At 37.0% G+C, this 17087-nt stretch overlaps 1 long non-coding RNA gene across 3 annotated transcripts in view; it reads left to right on the plus strand.

The window, feature by feature from the left end:
• Positions 1-17087, plus strand: part of LOC104913137 — a 37924-nt gene that overhangs the window by 8005 nt on the left and 12832 nt on the right. For 2 of the 3 annotated variants that reach the window (XR_795150.2, XR_004161286.1), the window contains 3 exons: positions 9744-9826; positions 11026-11138; positions 11880-11969. This is a non-coding gene — a long non-coding RNA (uncharacterized LOC104913137). Of the gene's footprint in view, positions 1-9743; positions 9827-11025; positions 11139-11879; positions 11970-14990; positions 17070-17087 lie in introns of those variants that run through there. The other variant, XR_002119559.1, reaches the window with a different exon arrangement.

Below are 17087 nucleotides of genomic sequence, written 5' to 3' on the forward strand. Positions count from 1 at the left end.
TTTTTTTAGCTCATGGATAGCTGCGTCAAATTCTTAGCTCTTTAACTGGTCATGCAGAAAAATTAGTCAAAATTTCTGGTATGTGTTCCTGACTGCTTTTGACATGGTCTCGACAGTTAAAATCCATGCTAGTGTATATGTCATTTACAACTTCCTGCAGTAGTGGAATAACACATTAATGCTAAAATGATTTATTTTGATTCTCTAAACCATTTATGAGTGTTGAGGGCAAAGTACTTTGGATAATAGGAATGCAAAATCCTATTTGTTAGAGGACTACTTTTTTTTTTTTCCTGTCTCTGTTTTTCTTTCCTTACTCTTTAGTCTTGTTTTCCCCAACTGGACAACCATCCATATTTCAGTGTTTCTGCAGGCTCTCTTACTTTATGCTAATTTAGTACCTAGAATAAAATTTTGGTCTCTATCTTAAACTTCGTTTAAAAATACAGTTTAGAAAATCACTTTCACTAGGAAACTTAGAACTCTTACTATGAATTTTAATTATTTTGCTGAATAATTTATGAAAAATATTAATGTAAGTTATTAGCATTTAACTTCCTCCTAATAGAACAAATGTCACTACATCCTGAAAATAAAAAATTTGCTTTATCCTTGACTTTACATATAAGGTTCAGACAGTAACAAATACTGTACCAACACACAGTTTCTTGGCCTAATAAGTTCATCCAAGTAGCAAGAAGCATGAAAACCTACAACTGCATCCTTGCAGCTCCCACCCTTTTTTTCCTGCCTCCTTTTTTGTCAGTTGTGCCTTTTTACTGTTGCATGGCATGCATTTATTTCATTTGATGTGTCAGATGAAAAACATTAAAAATATCTTGCATGCTAGCGTTAATGCATTTTCCATCATGCACTCATTATTTTTCCAGATATGCTGTGAACAGGTGAGTACTGTAAGGCAAAACAGAAAAAAGTGATCTTGAAATGTTTCAAGTAATTTGCACTTCTATGATCTGCAGGAATTTTGTTTTGTGTTCTCATACAGGTTTGCAAACCTGTATCCCAGATTACACAAACCAATAGGAAATAATAAATATTTTAGTATCCAGGTGATATTCAACTGCTTGTAACTTGCTTGGAGTGAATGTCTACAGCAGAACTCTGCCTGTTCCGTAGAACCCAAGGAAAAGTCCATTAAGACACTGTGCAGTGAATTTCAATTATAAGGTGTTTAAACAGTCTAGAGAGGTTTATATTATAATGAAAGAAATATGAATGTAAAAATGTTTGAAGAAGCATATTAAAGTTTCCTTTTTCTTTAAGCAGAAAAACTAACAAATTATTTATTTTGCTCAGGTGGTACAAACTGTAGATAAATACCATAGTTTCTTTTCAGAAGAGCAGAATATACTCAAGAAAATGAAGATCCACTTGCTGAGTGAAATATGAAATTGGTATCTGTTAAATCAAACCAGCAAACATGGTTTTATTTTCTGTATGGAAAGAAACTTGAATTAGATCCAAAGATTCTCAGGCAATATGATTTAAGAATTTGTTAGTATAATATGACTAGTTATGTTCTAGTGTGTTCAAGAATATCTTTAATTCTTATTTAATATCGTCTATTGCCTTCTGGGTTCTGACTTTCTCATTACCATGTATGGATATGAGCTAACAAAACTCTTGTACCTATGTAATCACAAAGTTGACATATCAAAAGTGGGTTACAAAAACACTCTTATTCTATAAAATTTCAGGGGAAAAAAATCAGTTCATCTGGATGATAGTAAGATTTTAAAACACTTATGAGAAGAGCAAGAAAATACCAGTCCAGTAAATCTACAATATCGAGACCTCCATTCTCTCCAGAATGTGCTCTGCCACTGTCCTTAATGGTTGCCTGTAGGTATTTCTCTGGTTCTGAGATTAGATTGTCATAAAGCTCCCTCTTCTAGAAACTGTATAGTTACATATAAATATTTATATTGCCAAGATTCCAAGTACTTGAACCCTATGCTTAGAAAGTTTTGCTCTGAATCATGGATGTGATCTGATACAGAAGCTGTGTTTTGGGAAGGAGCTAGCCATGGAGCAGGCCCAGACCATAGGCTGGTTCTCTAACCTCGGTTATGGGGAAGTGACAGGAAAAAAACTAAAACTAGACTTCACATTCTAATCAATTGTCATGGCCAGCAGATTGAGTTTGTTTTGGTAAATTCCTGAAACATATCTAATGAAAACTTTCCCTAAAAAAATCCTCTTCTATGACTTCTCTTTGAGTGTCACTGTCAAGGCAAATCAGGTAGCTTAGCATGCTTTACTTGTATGTGTTTCCAGGTGACTGCCCTCTTGTTTTGTCTGCAGGGCCACTGACAAGCAAGGCACCACGTTTGGTGAAGGCACCAAATTCTCTTCTCAAAGAGGCTATTCTGAGTTCTTGCATGTTCTTGAGCAGGCTGTCTGTCTGCTGCCATTTTACTGACCTGCAGTGCAGGTCTCACTTATGTGTACTTTTTACGTATATTTTCCAGTAATAGTAAACATAGATATGCAAAGACATAGAGAAAAATATTCTATGCAAAATAGCTGGAACTTCTTAATTTGCAAAGTATTTTGTTTTTTACTGCTTCTATGTGCATTTTGCTGTTGAAGAATTAAGATGTTCTGTAGAGTTCTTGAGGAATGCTCGTAATTAAACAGTTTGACTTTAAATCACAGCATGCTAGGCATAATTAGCATTCAATATTTCTGTATGATTAAAAATAGAAGACAAAACTAAATATTGAGTGTTTTTAGCATTGAATCCCCTGGTTTAGAGAACTGAAATATTGTCTTTTGCCTGGATAACTGGTCTGTGCAAGAGATGTGGTTGTAAGCATCTGCAGTTCTGTAGGAATGTGTCCTGTAGAAACACACTGCATGCTGCAGAACAGTCAAGTTAGTGCTTTCTGGATAGTTTTTCATTAAAGAGGAGTCTGAAGAAATCAGTATATTTTCCTGCTCAAGTGGTGGATATAATCAGGTCAAAATGTCGAGGAAATGGAAATAATTTTGATTGTGAATAGTTAATCTCTTTTACCATGTTTTCTCAAAGAAAATGAGAGTGATAATATTAAGCATTATTTCTTTGAGGCACAAGAAATAGTACTAAATAGCAAAAAGAGATCTTGGTCTGGATATTTAAGATCAATTATCAGAAAAAAAAACTGGTGGAGGGCTAGTATGCTGTCTATACTTGCTTGACCTGCATGTGCTGTAGATTAGTACCCCAAATTCATCACTTCTATTAACGTGTTCCTTTTTCATTTAAAAACAATAGACAGGAGCTTGGTTTGCTCTTACTGAATCTCTTCCTGTTCAAATCTCTTTTGCATGCTTACTGGGCTGCCCAAAGGCACTGTGAAAATGAAGCCAGTGAGATACATTTGAATCAGAAGATATGACTCAAATATTCCAGTATTTTCAGAGATGTTCTTAATACCTGGCTGTGTGCTACTGCTTTTTGCTTTGAGGCATAAATTGATTACTGCAGAAATCAGAAAAGTGTTCTCTTTAGAATCTCTGCCCGCTGCTGTACGGAAATGAACTGGACAGACATAATATGGCAGATAATTTTTTTATTCTAATTTTTCTGTTAATGTAAAGTTTATTCTGAATGCAATTACAAATTAGCAAGTACATATTCATTCTAATTGCATTTCATGGGACTATTTAATCTTCATAAAGACATTGAGTCTGCACAATGTCTGTGTCGTAAGCAGTGACTCATCAAGAGGAGGAAAAGACAGATCTTTCTGGTGCTCTGCAAGAGAGTAAATGGGTCTAATAAGGTAGTGGATCTTAAATGGGTCTAATGAGGTAGTGGATCTTTAATTTTAAAATTAGTCTCCTTTACAGGGTATCTTTAGAAACCATTGCTTCATTCTGACATTAGATTGGAAATATCTAATAATTTATTATCAAAATATTTGGAAAAGTTTTTTTGTCATATAGCTGAACTTCAGGACTTTTTCAAGTAGTCTTACAGTACTTATCTGTTTTTCCTGTAACTAAATATATTTTGAGAGAAGAGGATGTGTGCGTAAAGGAGAAGAATAAACATCTTGCTGCAGCTAATATAGCAGCATGTATAACAAATTGCTTTTACAATTTCATATTAGTTATAAAGAGGTCTCTTATCGTGAAGATGTACAACAAAGAAACCTCATACTGATCATGAATCATCCTTGATTCATGATGAGAAAACTGCAAGAGTGCTTCCAAGCAAGCTTGAAGCTGGTTCAGTTGGGTCTTGATTATTTCTTGTGTCAACTGGTTGCTAGCCTTTCTGTTCTTTTGGATCTAGTATTTAAGGATGTGCTTGTACACTGCTAGCACCTTAAGCAGGAACCATGCAGGTGATGCTAAGATACTATATCAAGAGGCAACCCACTTTTTAGCAAGAGTTTAAAAAAAAAAGTAGCATGGGCCCTTTAGATGAAGAACAGGTAGATCTGCTCTGTGATTAATTAATGCAGTGCTTTTCTCTATATTTGAGCACACAAACTGAAATCCTCCTGCCATAAATGAGGAAAAGATGCATGCTTTACAAAAGGGACCCTACAAAGGCTATTCATGGTGGGTTCATCCCTGCTCGGGAATGTATCTTAGACTGACTGAACCATACTGCTACCTGGGCAAAGCATTAAATAGAGGGTTTAAATATTTTTTTCATTGAGCCAAATCACACTGGCACGTCTTACCACAAAGCTTACAGCTACTGAGACAGTATCTCTTGGTATTGCCTCTGGATTGGTAGAAGACAATTATTCACTTCCCTTTGGAGAAGCTTGTTATCTTAGGCTTAGCATGATGCAGTCTGCCCCTTCACAGCTCCTGCCAACTTGAGACCAGCACTCATCCACAGTGCTAAGGTATCCTGGCAAAAGGTTAAACTGGAGTCAGAAATACTCCACAGTTCCCATGAGTAGCACAGAAATAACAAACTTTGGGCATGTCTTCAAATCTGTAAGAGTGAAGAAATCTGAAGTGTACCCACAGTGTTTTTGAAAATGCTGGATAAATACAGAGAATCACAGGGCTGCATGACTTCTTCCAGAAATTCACATCACAGCAGTTAAAATGTTCGCCTTCTCTGGTTATCTGTTTATCTGCTCATGGGCAATATTGGTGGTAGGTGGACAGTTGGGCTGGATGATCTTAGAATCATTAAGGTTGGAAAAGACCTCTGTGATTTCAAAAATTACTTTTAAACATCAAAATTCTATAATTGAGTGTTGCTGGGATTTTTGTTTTTTTTTTTTTTCAGTGGCTCGGAGTTTTTGTAAACTCCAGTAAAACAAAATCGGTTGAGCTTTTTAAACTGCAGTCCTACTTTTGTTCTACATTTGTTCTGAAATTAGGAAAATTGTTACTTGGAACCTGAATCACAAGTCTGACTTCACCACAGTAATGATTTGTCTGAAATATTTTTTTCCATACTCGTCTGTTCCGTGATCTGAATAATCTTCTGTCCACCACTCATCTCCAGTAGCTTAGCTCCCATTTACAGGCACAAGAAGTAAATCTAGAATCTTTTTTTTTTTTCCTCCCAAACTGCTCTACTGGGGTATGTAATGGAAAGCTTAATGGCAGCCTTTTGCCTGGATGAAATAGGATAGAAACAATATCCTTACTTTTATCTAAGTTGTGTGATTGGCAATTGAAAAATTTGATTCTGAAAACTGAGTCAGTACTACAGTAAGACTGAGGGGTCTGTACAAGTTTTGCAGAATTTTTCACAACTGTTATCTTAAGACAAACCCCTTTTATTTATTTGAGGGAACCACATGCAGCTTTGAAAAAAAGCATTACAAACTGACTTTTGTGAAGGTTTTAAGTGTACAGGGAAAGCATATATTTGGATTTAAGGATATTTAGAACACTAGAATACATAATACAATTAAATCTTAATTTTGTACCTATGTAATTTAAATTGTAATTTTAATTAAATTATGTAAAAAATTAAAGCAAAACAAACTACTGTGGTGTATGTAGCAATAATTTTGTTTGTCAAAGTCTTGCATCCCTGCAACCCCTGCTATCAGCACAAGCTGGAAGACGAAAGGGTTGAAAACAGCCCTGCCAAAAAGACTTGAGGGTACTGGTGAGTGGTAAGCTGGACGTGAGCCAGCAATGTGCCCTCACAGCCCAGAAAGCCAACCATACCCTGGGCTGCATCAAAAGCAGTGTGGTCAACAGGTCAGGGAGGTGATCCTGCCCCTCTACTATTCACTGTCAGACCTCACCTGGAGTACTGCATCCAGATGTGGGGTCCTCAGCACAGAAGAGACATAGACATGTTGGAGTGCATCCAGAGGAGGGTCATAAAAATGATCCAAGTGATGGAACACCTCTTCTATGGGGATAGGCTGAGAGAGCTGGGGCTGTTCAGCCTTGAGAAGTGAAGGCTCTGGTTAGACCTTAGAGCAGTCTTTCAGTATCTAGAGGGAGGCTGTAAGAAAGAAAGGGACAGATTTTTTTTAGCAGGGTCTGTTGTGATAGGATAAGGGGAAATGGTCTCCAAAAAAGTGAGGGAAGATTTAGACTGGATATAAAGAAAGTTTTTTGGTGGCTGCCCCATCCTCAGAGACTGTCCCTGTTCATCGTGGAGGAGAGGAGTTGGACCAGACAACCTTTAAATGTCCCTTTCTATTCAAATGATTCTATGATTTTGATTCTATGTTTCTATATTCTGAAGCATGCTTGGAGACAGGCCTATGCGAAGATGCAGAATGTGTATTTTGCTTCCTAAGTGCTGCTACTCTTTCTTTTGTGTATGTCCTCTATGAATTACCAATGAGCATGTCAGCACATGGTTCTGCTCTTTGAACACAGAAAACGTAGCACTTAACACTGGGTATTTAAGATCTCAGTTCAGCTCCCTGTTGTGTATACTTCGCTGTCTGCAGTGACATGATCATGTTTGCTTTCTTCTGCACTCACTCCCTTCTCCTTTCCACCACCTTCCTGCTTTATCCAGACTGCCTCCACCCTGTTGATATCATAGATAATTTGGACAGAATGAGTCAGAGCTCTTCAGTAAAAAAATGGACTATTAAATTTCCCCTTCCTATACTTAAAAAAAATTAATTAAAAATAAAGACAGCTATGTCTAAACAGACATATTGTATTTGTAGAAATGGCTTTCAAAAGGATCTTAAGCCAGACGAGTTACTGGAAAACACTGAAAGATTAAAAAAAAAAAATGACTGTCCAGAGAGACTGATTAAAATTATTAGGCCATTAATTTAAAAACTTGCATATTTCTGAGACACAATTGCCTCTGGATAGAGAAAAAAGCTAAAATTATCTTTTAAATGTTGAAGTAAGTATTGGTGAAAAGTGACAAGAGAAAAACACTTTTTGTGATTATAGGTGTTGTGATGTAAAACAGGATGAAAATATTTGTTTAATCTAAACACATATATGACACGTTATCTTTAAAAATGCTTGAGTCTTTTTGGCATGCTTTTACAGCAGCATATGGAGTGATAAATGTGCCACAGTTTCTCAATTCTGCCCTTTACATTCTAATTAAAGGAGAAACAACCCACTTATCTGACTATTCTCCAGAAGGAGAGATGGTGAAATTTATGGTAGTTTGTGAGTTGGAGCTTTCTCTCACTTCCCCAGCACAAGACCTTACAGAACGGTATCTATTTCATAACTATCTGGTATGGGTAGGAATTTTTTAATGAGAAAAATCTTGACAGAAAAATATCACAGTTTACTTCTTATCCTGAGACAGGGCAAACAATGAAAGATTTCTTATGTTCTCCAGTAATGGCGTTTTGGATGAGCAAAAATCTGAATTTTTCTCTCAAGCAGAGAGGTGATCATCCTTCTGTATTCAGCTCTGATGAGGCAGGAGCTCCAGTACTGTGTTCAATTTTGGGCCCCTCACTACAAGAAAGACACCAAGGCCATGGAGCATCTTCAGAGAAGGGCAGTGAAGCTGGCCAGAGGCCTGGAGCATAAGTATTGTGAGGAGTGGCTGAGGGAGCTGTGATTATTTAATCTGAATTAAGGGAGAATTTATTACTCTCTACAACTACCTGAAAGGAGTTTATGGCAAGGTGGGGGTCAGCCACTTCTCCCATCTAACCAGCAATAGGATTAGAGGGATTGGCTTCAAGGTTCAGGTTTGATGAAAGGAAAAACTTTGAGAGAGTGGTCAGATGCTGGAACAGGCTGCCCTGGGAGGTGGTGCAGTTGTCATCCCTGGAGGTATTCAAGAAATATTCCCATGTTGTACTGAGGGACATGGTTTAATGGGAAATATTGGTGGAAGGTCAACAGCTGGACTGGATGATCTTGGAGGTCTTTCCCAACCTTGGAAATTCTATGCAGGTCCCAAGCTTGAAGCTGTCACTGCTCCCCTTTTTTTAATTGCCTTTCAGATTTTGGCCGGCAGTGTTCTACAGTTGCTAAACCACAAGCTTTTATCAGATTTAACCTCAGCCTCCCATTTGCCAGAGCGATCATTGTGTTCTAAAACCAACTGGATTTACTTCTATTAAGTCATCTAATTTTAAAAGAAAAATTACTTATACTTTGTCTTCCACAAAAAGTACTTTTTATTTAATAACTACTTCTTTCTCACTTTATAGAACTTTATCAAGCTTCCCACCTCTTAGAATTGGCATTCATGATTGAAGAAGCCCCATTTATCAGTCTGCTTTTTCCATATTGTTTACTGTTGTTTTTTTCCCTTCTATTTATCATTTCCAGTTTATCTAACAGTCTGGGGTGGGGCAGTGGGAAGCTGCAGTTCCTCAAAGTATTCTTGGTAAATGCTAAGTGTTATAATCTCTAGATTCTTTTTCATTCTTTCTGTATGAGTACTTCCTTATGTTTTGATTGCTTTCTCATGTTGATTTTATGTTTTTTCAAGAACTATCAGAATATTTTTCGTGTGTTGCCCAAGGGACACCTAATTTTAAATGTGTAACTGGATAAGCAAAGCCTTTTTCTTGAGCATGAGTTGCTTTGCACTTACTGACACTGTATTCCATTTTGTCCACCAGTCACCCCAAGAGATCCTTGAATTGTGCTTTAGATTTCAGTACACTGAAAAACTTGTGAGCATGTTTAAAATTACTAATTACACTAATACTTGTGTAAGTATCACATTGTTGTTTTTTTTTGTTCATCCTGAACAAAGGGATTATTCAGGAGCTTTCTGTTTAACTTAGTGTGTTCCAGGGGAACTTTGTGCTCTCCTTATGTATGTGTTCTCATCTGGTTTTTGTCTGCTTTGTGTCTTGCATGCCTTGTGATGTGGCTTAGATTATTTTAAGAAAATAAGAAATGCACAGGATGAGCTAAATAGTTGAAATAAAAGATCTATAACTGTAGTATTTGAGAAGTCAGTTAAAAAAATACAGCTCCTGAAACAAAGCCTTAATGCAGGTTTTGATCTGACATTGAATAGAAGAAATAAGTTCTCTTAATGTGTATATATACCATAAATATATAATCTTACACATGAGGTGGTGGTTTTCTTTTAGTTACATCCATTCTTTTGTAGCTGGTTGCTGATATTTAGATTGAGCTTTTACTAATGGAAAACATGTATGTTACATAATCCATTTTGTCATGGTAAGGATGGGATTTTTGAGCAAGAGTAATGAAAAGGCCAGTTGCTGTGCAGAGTTTGCTCATCTTCCTTTGAGTTAAGAGAGCAGGAGCTACAAAATAGGGGATGTTATTTCTAATTTCAGCCTTTTTTTTTTCTTCAGCAATGTGAGAGGTGAGAAGGACCAGGCTTCTCGTAGCAAGCACAGCATTTGCTCAATCACTTCAAATCACTGCAGACCTGCAGGTAGGGCTTTTTCTGCAAAGCATTTACCTCTATTTATAACCAATTACAATTGTCAAATTGAATACTTCACAGGGGAAGTATGTGTTACAACAAGGGGAATGTGGGAAAACCTAATAGACAGGAGGCATGAAGGGCAAGAAAGATCACACGCACTGGTAACCTATGCTTGGAGGGAGGCAAGCTATTCTATGCAGCAGATGTTTACCTCTGGCAACTGTAAAGGAGATCTGCACATTCCAATCAGTTTAGTTGTCACTTGTTTGTTTTGACAAAACAAAACCTACTACTCTGAGTGTAGCTATGTCCAATCAGAAATACAGGATGTAACTAATTTTAATTTCAAGTGCATATTTTAAAATAAATGACAGAGTTGGATAAATAGCCTCTTAGCAATCTCTGATCAATTCATCATCTGGAGACAGCAATAATTTGACTCATAGGTAGGTATTGCTTTAATGCAATAATAATCTCTCTAACTAGAAGGTTCCTAACTGTTTTTTTAACTAGGCTTTGTTCTTACAGTTCTTACAGAGCACTTTTTAAGTGGCATTCAGTGGGAGGGAAACTAGCAAAGTAACGTGGATCAGAATATGACTGGTGGCAAAATATTCCAGAAAAACATTATATGTCAGTGGAGTTCTATAGACTTAGTTTAGTACTCATATTTATCAAGGACAGCTTACAGATGAATATACTGTCAACTGAGTCTGTCTTCATGGCAACAGCCTACTTTTGAAAAATAGGCTGGAGGTATAAAGTAGTGAGTTATATTGGGACATACATGAGCTTTTAATCTTAAAATGTATCAGAACCTCTAGCTAACCTTTTTCCACAAGTTCAAGCAAACATCCCTTTTATCCTACGTGCCAATCCTCTCTCTCCAGATATTTCTGCTTTAGTAGAATCCTACTTCACTGCTAGGACAAGAGGCGGTGGGCACAAACTGGAAGTCCAGTATGGAGGAGACACAAGCAGACAATTGTCAGCACAGCTAGTTTTGGTTTGTGCAGTGCCTCTTGTCACAACGAGTTGCAGTTTCATTTTTTTTGTGATGTGTCAGGTTTATTGTTGGTGTAATGTATTGGGTCTGCATATACCTGTATGTTTCCAGTCAGCAAGTCACAGAAAGCGATGACAGCCCTTGTCAGGTGAATTAGCCTCTGTTGTGGATTCTTAATCTTATAAATATTATATTTCAGAACTTGTTGTGAAGGTTTTTTTCCGGAGGAATTGAACACTGAGAGCTTAACAAAAGCACAGCCTGCTGCTTTCTCCTATCTAACCATCTACTCGAGAGGCCAATGATTAGAAGGTAGTTAAAACAATTTTTTTTCTAATTAAAGATTCAGACCAAATTCCAAAACAGCTCAGATGTTTTTGTTGCTGTACTTTGTATTGTAGAGGAAAGCAGGACTTGAAGGACAACAAATCTCAGCAGTCTAAAATTACCAGCACAGGCTGCTTGTGTAATCTGGCTTCTGTATATCAGGATGCAGACAAAACACAGGGCAACTGAAACACCTGCTGGTGTCTTCTGTGTTTACATCTCTGAAATAAGTCTGATTGCAGAATAAGTGTTTCCATAGTACTTAGCTGAATATTGGGTTTCTCTTGGCTAGCGTGTGTGTGTGTGCGCGTGTGCGTGTGTGAGATACTAAAATAGCTCTAATTTTGTAAAATTAGTGGTGATTCCATGATGCTTTAATAAGAACTGAGTTTGTCTCCAAGCTTTGTTGCATCTTACTGTTGGGAGGAAAGAATATTTTTAATCCTCAAGAATAAATAAAAAAAAATAGAAACAATTTTCATTTTTAGCATGATCCATCTCCTTTTGCTTGAAAAGTCAAGTACTGTTCAAAACTGTTTGAAAAAGCATTAGCTACTAAGGTCTTTTTCTGTATGTTCTTGCCTTATGGGGTTTTTTTAACAAGCTATGTATTATGTCTTTTAGCTAAGAAAATGTAAAGTGTGATAGCTTACACATCTCATAGGATGACTTATGTATACTTAAATTATGATTTTTTTGAAAACCGGGGATTTTCCTCTTTAACAGGAAAAACTGGGTAGGGAGAAAGAAGTTGGAAAGGATACTGATTTCATTACTATGAATGGAGTGAAACTGAAGAAATACTGTCCAACACAGGTGATTGAGTGCATTTAAATATATTTTACTGCTATCCTCACTGAACTCTTGAAAACAGAGCAAAACAATGAGAAATATATTTGTTTTGAGGACAGAGAGATTTGGCTGAGCAAATCTTATTGGTAATACATAAACTGCATCTATCTTCTAGTTCTATAGCACTGACAGCAGCTATTCTATTTCTTGCTCAAAAGTGCCTACTCTTATTGTTTAGAGTTTATGTTGATAAAGTGCTTTTGCTCACCCAGCACTAATATACCAGGATAACCTTAATCTTCTTAAAGACTTATGTTGCAGTATAATGTGACTCAAGTAAGAACCCTGAGATGATAGAGGAATAAGCACTGAGGGGAAATGAAGGTGGTAGCTCTCAGCAGAGGTAGTTTCATGACTACTGTAATATATGAATAGCTTTTGGACATGTCTTATTTTATTATTCCACTTTAGAAAGTGCTGGCTACCAAGGTACAAGCATTGTTAATATTTTGATTTGCAATTTCACTGGCTGAGCACCAGATATTTTGGAGCTTTTTACTGCTGTGAGTAAAGAAACGTACCTGCATAGCATGCTCTGTACTACTGTCTAATGACTGTTATCCACCAGAGCTGCCTCTTCTCTGTGAAGCCTGCCATCACTTGGTCCAATTTCATACAAAGCAATATTCTGCTAGATCATGCTTTATTAAAGGATGTGAGAGATATTCAAAATAATAAATGAAATCTGTGATAGTTAAAGTGAGAATTTAGTTTAGTAAATACTAAACTGGATGAGACAGTGAATGGTAATGAGTGGTAGGAACCAATCATGCTTACAAAGAGAAAATGGCAGTAGTGAGCTTTTTGCTTAGTGCAATATGTGCTCAGATCAAATTGCCTCTCATTTAGAGAAAATGAAAGTACAGCTATTAGCCTTCCATAGAATGCTAGGACACTGTGCTGCTCCTTTTGAGAATGTCTGCCTCCTTTCTGACATGCATATTAAGAACTGAGAGTAAATATTCAGATAATCATCTTGCCATTTTGGATTAGGCTTCTCAACTATACTGCACTTGTTTTGTTTTTTTTTTAATCCTGGGAACCAGATGTGAAGGGCTCACAAGAGTCATCAGTCAGATGGAACATCTTTTTTTCTTCCCAGAAACTAGAAAGCATTCATTTCTGAGAATGCAGAATGGCCAGAAGTGTGATTCTTGTGTGGTTAGCTTTTGGTAATGGTGTTGTGCAGCATAAGTGTAGTACTTGTGGCATTCATTTATAGCTAGGTAAACATGCACCTCTTTAAGAGGTTCATTTAACCTTTAAAAATAGGTTAAATTTAGAAGTCAAGTGTTGAGAGCTCATCTATTAAAAACAAATCTGCTTTTGCATTTCTATCCCTTCAGCACTAAGATTACAGTTTAACACTTTGAATATGTCATTATTTGTACAAAAGGAATTTGTGCTGGTGGGGAAAAAAAAATGTAATGTTTAAATAAAACTAAAGCTCCTTCAATAAGCATAAAGCAGATAATGAAAAAACTAAAAAGGAAATCTGGAAAACAAGGTGCACAGATTAGCAAACAGAATGCATTGGTAGAGAATTTAATTTCTGATAATTGGACATTTTGAGATGTTGTGAAAAATAGTAGGCAAATAGTAGGCATATATATGAGCCATCTTTCTTTAGACATGTCCAATGTAAGTAAGACATAAGAGCATCTTGTAATAAAGATATAGATACTGTCTTTCTGTAGTGATTCTGTTATGATTTGTCTGACTCTGAGCCTTTCTTATCCCACTATATCTGAACTTTTAGTTTATCTGCTGTCCTTATGGCTGTTTGTGAGGGTGGATAGTGATAGCACAAGGGGGAGTGTTCTTAAACTGAGACAGGAGAGGTTTAGGTTAGATATTAGGAGGAAGTTTTTCACCCAGAGAGTGGTGAGACACACTGGAACAGGTTGCCCAAGGAGGCTGTGGATGTCCCATCCCTGGAGGCATTCAAGGCCAGGCTGGATGTGGCTCTGGGCAGCCTGGGCTGCTGGTTGGTGACCTGCACATAGCAGGGGGTTGAAACTGGATGATCACTGTGGTCCTTTTCAACCCAGGCCATGCTGTGATTCTATAATTCATTTTATGTAGCCTTTCAAGATAAAAAGAAAGGAAAATAAAAATCTATAGTGAGTGAGTCTATGTTATGACTTCCTTGTGTGGTATTTCATAAAGTACTAATTTCTGAAGATTTCAATAATGAAGTCAATTTAAGACGAGAAATATAATGATATAAAAATGTGGTGCTGTTTGACAGGTTTCATTTGCTACAATTCCTTAAATTACTAAGATTTTTTTTAACTTTGTATTGATTTAACTTTATTTTACCAGTAGCAAAATTTGCTTTATGTAGGAAACAACTCCTCAGAGTTGAGAAGAAAACCATCAATTGAATTACAATACCCTCTTTAATATTATGCCACTAATTGTGCTGAATGTATACTGAACTTTTTGCATATCTCCAAAATTAAGATTGTAAAGCATCTCAAGAGGTCACATGGACAAATAGAATCCCCTTAACTTTATGATATTAAAAGCCAAAAATTCAATATGAATGAAAAATAGTTCATGTATTTCTGTTATTACATCATGACTATATCAGATGTACCAGAGCAACCTTCTTTGGTGCTCTCTATCCCTTTGTTTCTTCTTTAAAGTCAGGAATTTTACAGAAATGATGCTGAAGGTGAAAGAGGAGAAGTGAAACAGATGACAGAAAGATAGCATTCCAAACAGTCTTTCTGTTGGTCTGGAATTATACTGAAATCTGGTAAGAAGAATATCAAATATCGAAATGAGTTTATTGCTCCTTGCTGTTTCCTTTCTACAGAGCTCACGTGATTCTGTGCATTTGGTGATAAAGATATAAAACAGTTGTCCGTTTTGGGTACTGAACATCTAAATTTATAATTATGCAGCCATTTGGTTTTCAAGAAAAGACAGACTTGCTCTGTTGATGACTTATAGCTTTGTCATCTTCGTTTTCAACAGTGGGACTGAAAGAAGACTGCTCCCAGTTCATTTGGGATCAGATACACCTAAATCACTGCACTTCAATCCATTTTTGTTTGCAGAAGAACGAAGAATTTTGAGTTTTTAGTCTTTTCTATTGCTAGCATGTTTTGCTGTAGCATTTACATCTAGAACATTTTCAGACCATCTGCAGCAAAGCTGTGTGCAAAAGAAAAAAATCATTATAAACTACATGTTCTTTATATAAATCTGTGAGCCCCTCCTATCATCAAGGCAGGTTTTTATCTTGCTTTTTTTCTTACATGATGGATGTAATACTGCCGGTTATGTAACAGTGCAATGAGGCTTTTTTTTTCTGTTGGAGGGAAAAACAAGGTAACCAAGCAACAAAAATCCTTTTTTGCTTTTAATGAAATTGCTTTCCTACAGTTAGGATACTAACACCAATGCTTTTAGGAGTTGAATAGTGAAAGCTTCAGTGATAGCCTTCCCATTCTCCTTAAAACTTTTTTTTTCTAGTAATGATCAAACCTTCCATTTGTAGAGAAAAGCTATGGTGAAGCATTGTACTCAGACACACCCTCCTTCCAGAAAAATGTATTCATTTTCACGAGGATCCTGTCTTAAAATGCTTGCCTACATGTGCAGATCAGACTTATGGGATCTTTTGTTTCAGTAATGTTTTTCCTATTAATGCAGATTTTGCTATAGGTGTTACTGTTTAAGAACTTCATGTTAGCATGTGATGCCTCACCTAAATTATAAGATGCTTAAGCTAATGATTACTTTTGTCCTCTATTTCTATGTATACGTTGCTGTATTTAACACAATGTGACCATTGCTTTTGCTTGAGGTCACCAGGTCCTCATGCAATAGAAGTGATTGTGAATCATAATTTATAAGCAGCCAAATATTAGAAACACAAACAGATCATAGAAATGTGGTGAAATATCTTTGCAGGCAAGAATACTCACATCTAAATTTGAAGTGTGATGTTATCAAATAACTGTTTGGTGTTTATTATAAATACAAATACTATATTTTGTTCAGAGAATTCAGTAAGTATATTCTTGGTGAATTGTTTTTTTTTTCTGAGCAACATTTTATATGAAAATGTCTTAGTTGATACATCAAACCCAACAGAGCCTCCAGTGTGGTGGTGGTGTTTTTCTCTAATGATCCATGTACAAATTGAGAATCTGCTGAATGAATTAAGAAGCACACAGGCTCTATAGCCATGGTCAAATCAGTGCTTGCTGGGTAAGATGGTGCTTTATTCTGCCATGTAAAATGCCTGAGATTCAATTACCTCAGCCTGCTGTTGATTTTGCTTCTTTGCAACAGCAGGAAGCAAAGTCTGGAATACAGCTCCTTAAAAATAGGCAACTTTTTCTGCATTGGTGCATCACAAACTGATCACAAAACTGAAATAACAGTAAGAACTATGTGAAGAGAAGCTTTTATATCCATGTTAATGAAATTAACAGGAGAGGTTCGTGCTGCCAAGAGAAGGGGGCAGGTTCTGTGTCTTGGGGCTTAGGGGCTTGTGCTGCAAACTCACCCTTGTCTGTCTTCTCCCTTCTAGTCAGTAGATGTGTGAGGAGGGCAAATCTTGTCACTGCCAGTTCTCAGGTATCCAAGTGCCCAGTATGCATGTCTATCCTTTCTGCACTGAAGCAGAAAGAACCTAACTTGAGGGAGCAGGATAAGAACAAAGTCACTTCGCCCATCCATCTCATCTTCCTATCATGTTCTTCTGCTGATTTTTCTGGCTTCCCCTTATAGCCTCCAGTGCCAACTCCGTGTTTGCTGACCCTAGCAGCGAAAGTCAAACACAGAGGCAGTCTGCAGCTTCCCACCATCCAAGAGCATCAGCCTCACCACCACAGCCCAAGCAGCAGCAGGGCTATCTTGTAGCTTGTGGGCTTGGCTCTGCAAAGGCTAGTGAGGCCAGATTAGGCTGCATCAAAGACGTGGCCACACACAGACTAGATGCCAGTGGCCATCTTTGGCCCTTAAGATCCAGACTTGTCCCACATAGCAAAGTCATCTGACTTAAAAGATTGTGGAGATAGAGACTGAGCAAGGAAAACTAGGAACTACCTTCCCCCCCCC

Source organism: Meleagris gallopavo, chromosome 14 (genome assembly GCF_000146605.3).
Source record: "Meleagris gallopavo isolate NT-WF06-2002-E0010 breed Aviagen turkey brand Nicholas breeding stock chromosome 14, Turkey_5.1, whole genome shotgun sequence".
NCBI lineage: Eukaryota > Metazoa > Chordata > Aves > Galliformes > Phasianidae > Meleagris > Meleagris gallopavo.